We start from the raw sequence: 9739 nt of genomic DNA, 5'->3' as shown, positions 1-9739 counted from the left end.
CGCCCTCGCGTCAAACGTCATGACGTTGGGGGCGGAGCAATGGAAGAATAACAAAGGGGTTGGCCAGGGAGGGAGGGAGGGGGGGTGTTGGCGATGAACACCTTGCTAGCGCCCGTTTCATTTGATCTGAAACGGGCCTCTTTTACTAGTCTCCTATAAAACATACTAAGATCTTACAGCAATTGCAGAGCTATACAGCTGAAATTGTCTTTCTACAGACACAGAGCATGCCAAATTGAAACAGTCATGAGTGGGAAAATGTTTAGCAGTTTCAGAGCAAGGGAAGAAGTGTGGAGTAGCCATATTATTTCATACAAATATTGTTGCTCAGGTCAAAGTCATTGCAGTTGATCCAAGAGGAAGATATGTGGTGTGTAAGGTGCTTATAACAAGTAGTATTACTGTGTAGTGCCTATGCTCCCAATCAGTTTTATAAAAGCTAGCATCTTTAGAGAAGCGAGACAATACGCCACTGTTCATAGGAGGTGATGACTAACACTGCTTGGGACCCAGAGTTAGATAAATACCAAAACCCTAGACATGAGAAAATTAATAGCAATAGGGGCTCCAAATTTGGGAGCACCTTATCATCTTGAACCTACATAAAAAGATTTTACACATCTTTCCAGAGCACAGACCACACGATTATTTATTAACCTCCAGAATGCAGTTGACATCCATCTCCGAGGTGGAAATAGGACCTTATGCAGTATCTAATCATGCTTTGGTATGAATGGAGTGGCATGTGGCATGTTTAGGGGACTGGGAGAAAAAGAATATAGGTGGATTTCCCCCCCCCCCCCCCCCCCCCAGCATTGTATAAAAACCAGAAGTTTGAAGAACAGCTGCTTGAATGTTGAAATATTACAAGTTCCATTATGCAGATTGTGAGGAGGAAAAATTAGGTTCTTACCTTGGTAATTTTCCTTCCTTTAGTCACAGCAGATGAATCCATTAACTGATGGGTTGAATCCACCTACCAGCAGGTGGAGATAGAGAACACTGAAGAACCACAGTGACCCTTGGACGGCTACCCCAACTGCCTTCAGTATTTGAAATTTCCAAAGCACAGTGAATAAGAAAGGTAACATCATATAAACTTTCCTCACAGCGAACAAATGCCCCAGAACAGGAGCAATAACCATACAAAGGAGGGAAGATCTCAACCTGCTGTAATAGAACATTATGTAGAAATTCTGAGAACTGGTTTCCAACTTCTCCCATGAGATATATATCTGCATGAAAGATCTGAACAAAAAACAAAGTCAGACAGGGAGGGATCATGGATTCATCTGCTGTGACTAAAGGAAAGAAAATTACCAAGGTAAGAACCTAATTTTCCCTTCCTTGTCATCAACAGCAGATGAATCCATTAACTGATGGGATGTACTAAAGCACTCCTAAGGGTGGGAAAAGGCCACTCCGCGAGCAAGCACTTGTGCTCCAAAAATCGCGTCCTGCTTCGCTGCAACATCCAGCCTGTAATGCCGGACAAATGAGAGCTCAGAAGCCCAAGTAGCCGCACTACAGATCTCTTGAAGAGAGAGTGCACCCGTTTCAGACCACGAGGAGGAAATCGCTCTCGTGGAATGCGCCTTAAATGCTTCAGGCGGAGACCAGCCTGAAAGCAGATACACAGAAAAGATTACTTCCTTGAGCCAATGGGCTATAGTGGCCTTAGACGCCGGCCACCCGCGTCAAAGACCTGTCAACAATACAAAAAGGTGAACAGAAGTCCTGAAGTCATTTGACATCTGTAGATACTGCAATGGAGCCCTGCGGACATCCAAAAGATGTAATTGCCCAAAGAAGTCCGGGAAATCTTCCCTTGAAAAAAAAAAATGGTCTGGTTCAGGTGAAACGTAGAAACCACTTTAGGCAGAAAGGAAAGCACCATACGTACCGTTACTCCGGACTCCGAGAACTGTAGGAAAGGGTCCCGACAGGACAGCGCCTGCAGCTCAGACACACGTCTAGCCGATGTCATGGCCAACAAAAAGACTGTCTTGAGAGTCACATCCTTCTCCGAAGCTCGCTTAAGCGGCTCGAAGGGCGAACGCTGGAGAGCCTTCAACACCAGCCCCAGGTTCCAGGCCGGACAAGGCAACCGCACGGGAGGGCGGAGCTGCAGCACCCCTCTGAGATATCGGGCAATGTCCAGATGAGCAGCAAGGGACAAGTCAGAGACTTTCCCTCAATAGCATGCCAAAGCTGCCACTTGAACCCGCAGGGAATTGTAAGCCAGGCCTTTTTGTAAGCCATCCAGCAAAAAGACCACCACCGGCGAGACAGAAGCCCGCGTGGGAGTGATTGCCTTTGAAACACACCATGCCTCAAACTTGCACCAGATCCGAGCATAAGCTGCAAAGGTGGACCGCTTGCGGGCTTGCAAGAGAGTGGATATGACCTTGTTAGAATAGCCCTTATCTCTCAATTGTGCCCTCTCAATAGCCAGGCCGTAAGACCAAATCGACAGGGATCCTCCATAGACACCGGAACCTGAACCAACAGGTTCGGCACCAGAGGCAAATGAAATTGAGCCTCCATCATCATCCAACGGAGATCTGCATACCACGGACGCTTTGGCCAGTCCGGAGCGAAAAGTATCACCAATCCCCGGTGTAGTCGAATCCGAAGGAGGACTCGCCTTATCAAGGGCCAAGGAGGGAACACCTACAGGAGGCCCGAGGGCAAGGGTTGAGCCAGCGCATCCAACCCCGGTGAGTGAGAATCTCTCCTTCTGCTGAAAAAGCGAGGGACTTTGGCGTTTGTACTTGATGCCATTAGATCCATTCCAGGTGTCCCCCATTTGGCACAAATCTGAAGAAAAACTTCTTCTGCCAGTTCCCATTCCGCCGGGTCGATTTGATGCCTGCTGAGAAAATCAGCTTGCACGTTGCTCTGACCTGCAATGTGAGCTGCTGATAGAAGCTGCAGGTGGAGCTCGGCCCAGTGGCAAATCTGAGCAGCCTCCGCAGCCAGGGCCCTGCACTGAGTGCCGCCCTGACGATTTATATAGGCCACCGCTGTCGTATTGTCTGACAGAACCCGGACTGCAAGCCCCTTCAGAATCTTTTGGAAGGCCATAAGAGCCTGAAATATCGCTTTCAGTTCCAAGCGATTTATGGACCATCCTGCTTCCACGGTTGTCCACTGCCCCTGAGCATAGCTTCCCTGGCAATGCGCTCCCCAGCCCAAAATGCTGGCATTTGTTATCACCAGGCACCAAGAAGGAAGCGCAAGCGGCATTCCGTGGCGCAGCATCCTGTCGGAGAGCCACACTGCATACTGAGCCGGGCCGCAGGGAGCCATATTAGTCTGCGTTGATATTCCTGGGAAATCGGAGACCATTATTGAAGCAGGGCAATCTGCAGAGACCTCATATACGCTCTCGCCCATGGAACCACCTCCAAGGTGGCCGTCATTGACCCCAGCAGCTGGACCACGTCCCACGTTTGCGGGCAAGGCATCTGCAGGAGCAGATGGACCTGATTTTGAAGCTTGCAAAGCATTTGGTTGGGGAGAAAGACAAACCCCGAGGCCGTGTCGAACCAGACCCCCAAATACTCGAGAGACAGAGGGGGGTCAGGTGAATTTTGGGTATATTGACCACCCAGCCTAGCGCCTGCAGGACTTTAACCATTCTGGCTGTGGCAAGATGACTTTCGGCTGCTGAATCCCCTCTGATGAGCCAGTCGTCGAGATAAGGGTGAACTCTGATACCCTCTTGGCTGAGACAGGCAGCTAAGACCACCATTACCTTGGAAAAGGTACAGGGAGCTGTGGCTAGGCCGAAAGGCAAGGCCCAAAACTAGAAATGTTGTCTCAACACCGCAAACCGGAGAAACCGCTGATGCGGGGGCCAAATAGGAATGTGCAAGTACGCTTCTTTTAGGTCCAGAGACGTGAGATACTGTCCTGGCTGTACCGCCGCAATGACGGAGCGAAGAGTTTCCATGTGAAAGTGTCGTGCTCTTAGGGCCTCACTGACTCTTTGCAAGTCGAGGATCGGTCTGAAAGACCCGCCTTTTCAAAGCACGACAAAATTAATGTAATAACGGCCTCAGCCGCGTTCGGCAAGAGGCACAGGGATCACCGCTCCAAGGTGCAGCAAGACTTGCAAGGTCTCGTCTACCGCCGCTCGTTTTACGGCAGTGCCACATCGGGACTCCACAAACACGTCTCTCACCGGGGCACCGAATTCCAATCGGTAACCTTCTCTGATCAGGTCGAGGACCCACTGATCCGAGGTAATCTTGGTCCACTCCTCTAGAAAGAGGGAAAGCCGTCCTCCTATTGCAGGAATCGAGGAGTGGACCGGCGTCCCATCATTGTGGAGGACGCCACTGAACTCCAGGCCGAGACCTGGCCACTGCGGAAAATTTGCCCGAGCGAAAGGAGTTCCTCTGCTGAAAACGGGCACGTTGAGAAAACCCAGCAGAGCGCCCCGGGTGATACCTACGAGCTTCACGGAAGCGAGGTCTAGAGGAGGAGGGAAACACAGAACCCTTGGAAGAAGGCCTCGGCCTATCCTCAGGTAACCGCTGGGGCTTAGAGTCCCCTAGGTCTTTAACAATCTTCTCCAAATCCTCTCCAAATAACAGGAGGCTCCAAAAGGGTAACCTCACCAGCCTTTGCTTAGAGGCCATGTCAGCCGCCCAATGTCGTAGCCAAAGAAGGCGGCGGACAGAAACCACCACAGACATCTGTTTAGCCAAAGCTCTGACCAGATCATAAAGGGCGTCAGCCAAAAATGACAGGGCCGACTCCATCCGCAGGGCAACCTCAGAGAAGGATCCCACACCACCCGCGAGCTGTTCCACCGCCTGTTGCAACTAGGAAAGACATGCCCGGGCTGCATAAGAACTCCAAATAGACGCCCTTAAGGCAAGGCCCGCAATTTCAAAGGACCGCTTCAGTGCAGATTCCAGCTGCCGGTCCCGCATGTCTTTCAAAGCGACTCCACCCTCTACTGGGAGAGTGGTCTTTTTAGTCACCGCCGTGACTAACGCATCCACTTTAGGCATCCCCAAAGAGGCCAAGTGCTCCTCACTCAGACGGTAAAGCTGACCCATAGCCCTGGCCACTTTCAAAGGCCCATTGGGGTCAGACCATTGAGCTGAAATAAGCTCTTGGATGGAGTCATGCACAGGAAAGGCCCCGAGTAGGCTTCTTAGTACTCGCCATCCTAAGATTAACAGAAGAGGCATCGCCCTCGGCAGGATCATCAATCGAGAGGGCCTGCAAGGCGTCAGTAATGAGAGCTGGCAGCTCGTCGCAGTGGAAAATCCGAACCACACTGGGATCATCCGAATCCAGTGGCAAACAGGCACCCTCATCTGGATCATCCGTCCATGAGGGCCTGCCAGATCCCTCAGACTCCCCACAGCCTGACCATGGGGGGGGGGGGGGGGGGGAGGATATGCGCCACTTTCAGACGGGGAATTTACCCGTCTACGTTTAGCGTCCTTTCAACGCTTGGGGGAAGAAATAACCTCTGTAGCCAGCCCCGGGGGGGGGGGGGGGGGAACCAGAATGCAACACAGTGTCAGACACCTGTGGCAGAGCTCTTTTCAGCATGAACGCCTTATGAATTAAAAGCACAAACTCAGGGCAGAAAAACTCACCCTGACCCCCCCGCCTCTGAATTAGGAGAAACGGATGTTGGAGCTCCTCTGGTAGCCTCTAAACGAAGCGTCCCCCTACACTCAGACTCCTCCGCAACCGCGAGGGTCGAGACATGCGGCGCTTCCAAAATGGCGCCCACTGCCAGCTCCATCGAGCGAGAAGTATCATCGCTCGGCATGCTCGTGCGAGCGTCTAAGGAGCACGTTTTGCATAGCCTCGCTGCTGATCTGCGCTTTCCACAACGGGAGCAGCGCTTAACTCCCTCAGCAGCCATCGCCCGAATGGACGGAAATATAGCAATAAAATGGCGGCTTCGCACCAAAACTTACCCTGTTCGGAACGGTGTCCGCGGGACATCCCCGGAGAAGCTGGGCACCACTCACTTCAGAAGACCGAGTCAACGAGCTCCGGTCAAGCTGCATAGAACCAGAATCTCTGGAAAAAGCCTCAGAAATAGCAACGCTGTACAAGCGCGCACCTTTTTTTTTTTTTTAAACACCGTGAGGAAAGTTGGAGGAAGGCAGCAACAGAGGGACTCCGGGAGGAGGGGGGGAATGGGTAAGGCTGGGAAAGGGCAAACCTATATGCCTTTAAAGTGGGCACCACCAGCCACAACACCCCTGCTGAACTGGCAAAGCACAAGAGCCACCCCAGGCAGAAATCCAGGAGCTGATCAAGCTACATCCACACCTGCTGGGAGACAGAGAAATACTGAAGGCAGTTGGAGCTAGCCGTCCAAGGGTCACTGTGGTTCTTCAGTGTTCTCTATCTCCACCTGCTGGTAGGCGGATACAACCCATCAGTTAATGGATTCATCTGCTGCTGACGACAAGGAATAGGCCAATACTATACTGGGAGGCTGCAAAAGCAGTTCATAAGGGGAAATAGGAAAATTAGGTTCTTACCTTGGTAATTCTCTTTCCTTTAGTCATAGCAGATGAATCCATTATGAGTGGCTTGTGTCCATCACCAGCAGGGAGAGATAGAGTGCACTGAAAAACCATAGTGCCTCATGGCCAGTTAGCTCCATCTGCCTCTTCAGTATTTGAAGCTTCCAAAGCAGTGTGACACCGCAAAGCATAATAACATGAACTTTCCTCACAGCGGATGAACACCCCAGAACAGGAGCAACAATTCCAAGGAGGGACGAACTCAACCTCCTGTAACAGAACAGAAATCCTGAAGACTGTTTTCCAACTTCTCCCAATGAGGGAACATATCTACAGGAAAAACTGAACATAAAATTAACAGTCACATAATGAACCACTGAGGGAGAGCTCATGGATTCATCTGCTATGACTAAAGGAAAGAAAATTACCAACGTAAGAACCTAATTTTCCCTTCCCTGTCATCAAGCAGATGAATCCATTACGAGTGGGATGTATCAAAGCAATCCCTAGATAGGGTGGGAACAAGCCAAACCACACACAAGCACTTGTGCTCCAAAATGCGTGTCACTCCTGGCAGCCACATCCAGCCTGTAATGTCAGGCAAAAGAGAGCTTAGAAGCCCATATCGCTGCACTGCTATCTCTTGAAGGGAGAGTGCTCCAGTTTCAGCCCAGGAAGAGGAAATCGCTCTTGTGGAATGTGCCTTAAAGGCTTTAGGCGGAGGCCGGCCAGACAGCAAAAATGATGAAAAAATAGCTTCTTGAGCCAACGGGCTACAGTGGCCTTAGACGCTGGAGACCCTCTGCGCGGACCTGACAAAAGAACAAAAAGATGGTCAGAGGTCCTGAAGGCATTTGACATGCGCAGAGATTGCAACAGAGCCCTTCGCACATCCAGAAGGTGCAACTGCCCAATGAGTCTGGAAATTCCTCTTTAGAAAAGGAAGGCAGGAAAATAGGCTGGTTTAGGTGAAACGCTGAAACCACCTTAGGCATGAAGGAAGGCACCGTACGTACCATAACTCCAAACTCTGAGAATTGCAGAAATGGGTCTTGACATGACCGAGCCTGAAGCTCAGATACCCGTCTCACCAATGTAATGGCCAGCAAAAAGACCGTTTTTAAGGTCACATCCTTCTTCGAAGCTCGCCTAAGCAGCTCGAAGGGAGAACACTGAAGGGCCTTTAAAACTAACCCTCAGGTTCGGAGGTCACGTGATGCGTGGAGTGTAGCAGACGTGTTTCGCGCTGCTCCGGAGCCCTCACCCGCGGAAAAAGCCAAAAGCAGCTCATAACCGTCTCATTAGAGCATTAAATTAGTGCTGCGGAGATCGCACAGTGCACAGAGCCATACCTGCACCCGATGCCTTCCGGAGCCACCCGTAAGAGTGTGAAACCTGAAAAGGAAAAAGCGTCGCCACCTGGTACCGGCCACAAAATGGCGGAGGGTAAGAATGAGGCCTGCACTGAATTCAGCGGGAAGCAGCTGTCGCAGATCGCCGAAGTGGTAGAAGCAGCGCTAACCCCACGCTTTGCCTTGCTAACAAACCAACTAAAAAATATGGAAGCCACATTAGCGGAAACAATCAAGCGCACGAATGAGTCTGAGCATAGGATCTCCAACCTGGAGGATTTGTGGAACCGTCGAGATCCGGAAATCACGTGTCTCACAGGTATCGTGCAAGCACAACAAGATCGAAGATCTTGAAAATCGATCACGACGATGCAATCTGAGAATAGTTGGACTTCCTGAAAAAGTTGCTGATAACTCTCTGGGACAAGTCTTAGAGCAATGGCTCAACAATGAATTCGCTCTGATAGCTACGGCAGGCTCTGCCTAGAGCGAGCACACAGACTGGGGAGGAAGCAGCAAGATCAGCAGCGACCCAGAATAATTATGGTTAAAGTACAAAACTATCTTCACAAAGAAGAAATCCTTCGGGGATACAGAACCAAACGGGGCTCGCTGGAATATGAGGGCGCCAAGATACAAATTTTTCAAGACTATTCTCAAGGTGTGCAGGACAAGAGACGGCGATTCCACCCTATTTGCGCCACTTTAGCTGAGAAAAATGTTCGCTTCAGATTGATATACCCTGCCATTTTAAAAGTCTTTCACAATGGACAATGGAAGGTGTTAGACAACGTAACAGCAGCGCAGGATTTCTTGGCTTCAGAACTTTAAGAAGCAGCTCACCTCAGTGGCGGGTTAGTCACTTGGACAACATGGACCTAAGTGGCATGAGTATACGTTATCATCAAGATGTTGAATGTTGATTTGTTATATAAAGCTGGTTTATATTGGGATATTTGCATGCGGGTGCTGACAATCTTAAACAATAGTATTGGTTGAGAGGTTTATAGAGGATCAGAATGATGCGGGGTAGGGGCTCCGACACGCATTGACCTTAGGATGAGCCCGTGCTCATCACAGTATGGAAGGAGTGGGGAGAAGAGAGGGGGAGGGTGGGGGACAGGGCAGTCAGTGAGAAAGGGAATGAGATCCATAATGGTAGCAAATCTTGCAAACAGGGAGTCAGGGATTATAACTGGTTATCAACATATATTGTTAAATATCCCCCGGGGGGGGGGGGGCTGGGCCCCTGGAGGATTCGCTATAGGACCACCTCTTAGAGGAGACATGAGTCGACCTGGTGTAAAGATCTTGTCGTGGAATGTCTCAGGCATCACGTCACCCGTGAAACAATATAAGATCTTATCCCAGATACGGCGACAGGGAGCAGATATAGCATGTCTGCAAGAGACAAAGTTAACAGATCTGGAGCATGGGAAACTTTGCCAGCAATGGGTGGGTGAAAGCCACTTCTCCTCCTCGGGTAATCGGAAGAGCGGGGTAGCAATATTAGTAAAAAAGGGCACACCTTGTGCGACCAAATTAATATACAAAGACACAGAAGGCCATATAGTATTATTGCACATTAATTATCAAGGGCAGAGATTTTACCTATGCAATATATATGGCCCAAACTCGTACAGCCCGAGTTTCTTTCAATCCCTGATAGCGTTGGGTTTACAGCATACTGATGCCCCGTGGATCTGGGCAGGGGATTTCAACCAGGTGCAAGACCCCACTCTAGACAGATCGTCAACGATGGCCACCCCTGGGCTGGGTAAAGGGAAAGGGATACCAGCACTCTGTAAACATCTACACCTAACCGACCCATGGCGCACCCTTCACCCCACCACAAAGGACTATACCCAT

The 9739-nt window shown here is 50.3% G+C and overlaps 1 protein-coding gene across 2 annotated transcripts in view; it reads right to left on the bottom strand.

Annotated features, from left to right (window-relative positions):
- PCGF3 (polycomb group ring finger 3) overlaps window positions 1-9739 on the bottom strand; it is a 711906-nt gene that overhangs the window by 622730 nt on the left and 79437 nt on the right. The gene's annotated exons all lie outside the window — the stretch shown is intronic.

This window comes from Microcaecilia unicolor, chromosome 2 (genome assembly GCF_901765095.1).
Source record: "Microcaecilia unicolor chromosome 2, aMicUni1.1, whole genome shotgun sequence".
Classification (NCBI taxonomy): domain Eukaryota; kingdom Metazoa; phylum Chordata; class Amphibia; order Gymnophiona; family Siphonopidae; genus Microcaecilia; species Microcaecilia unicolor.
This window is presented reverse-complemented; position numbering and strand designations above follow the sequence as displayed.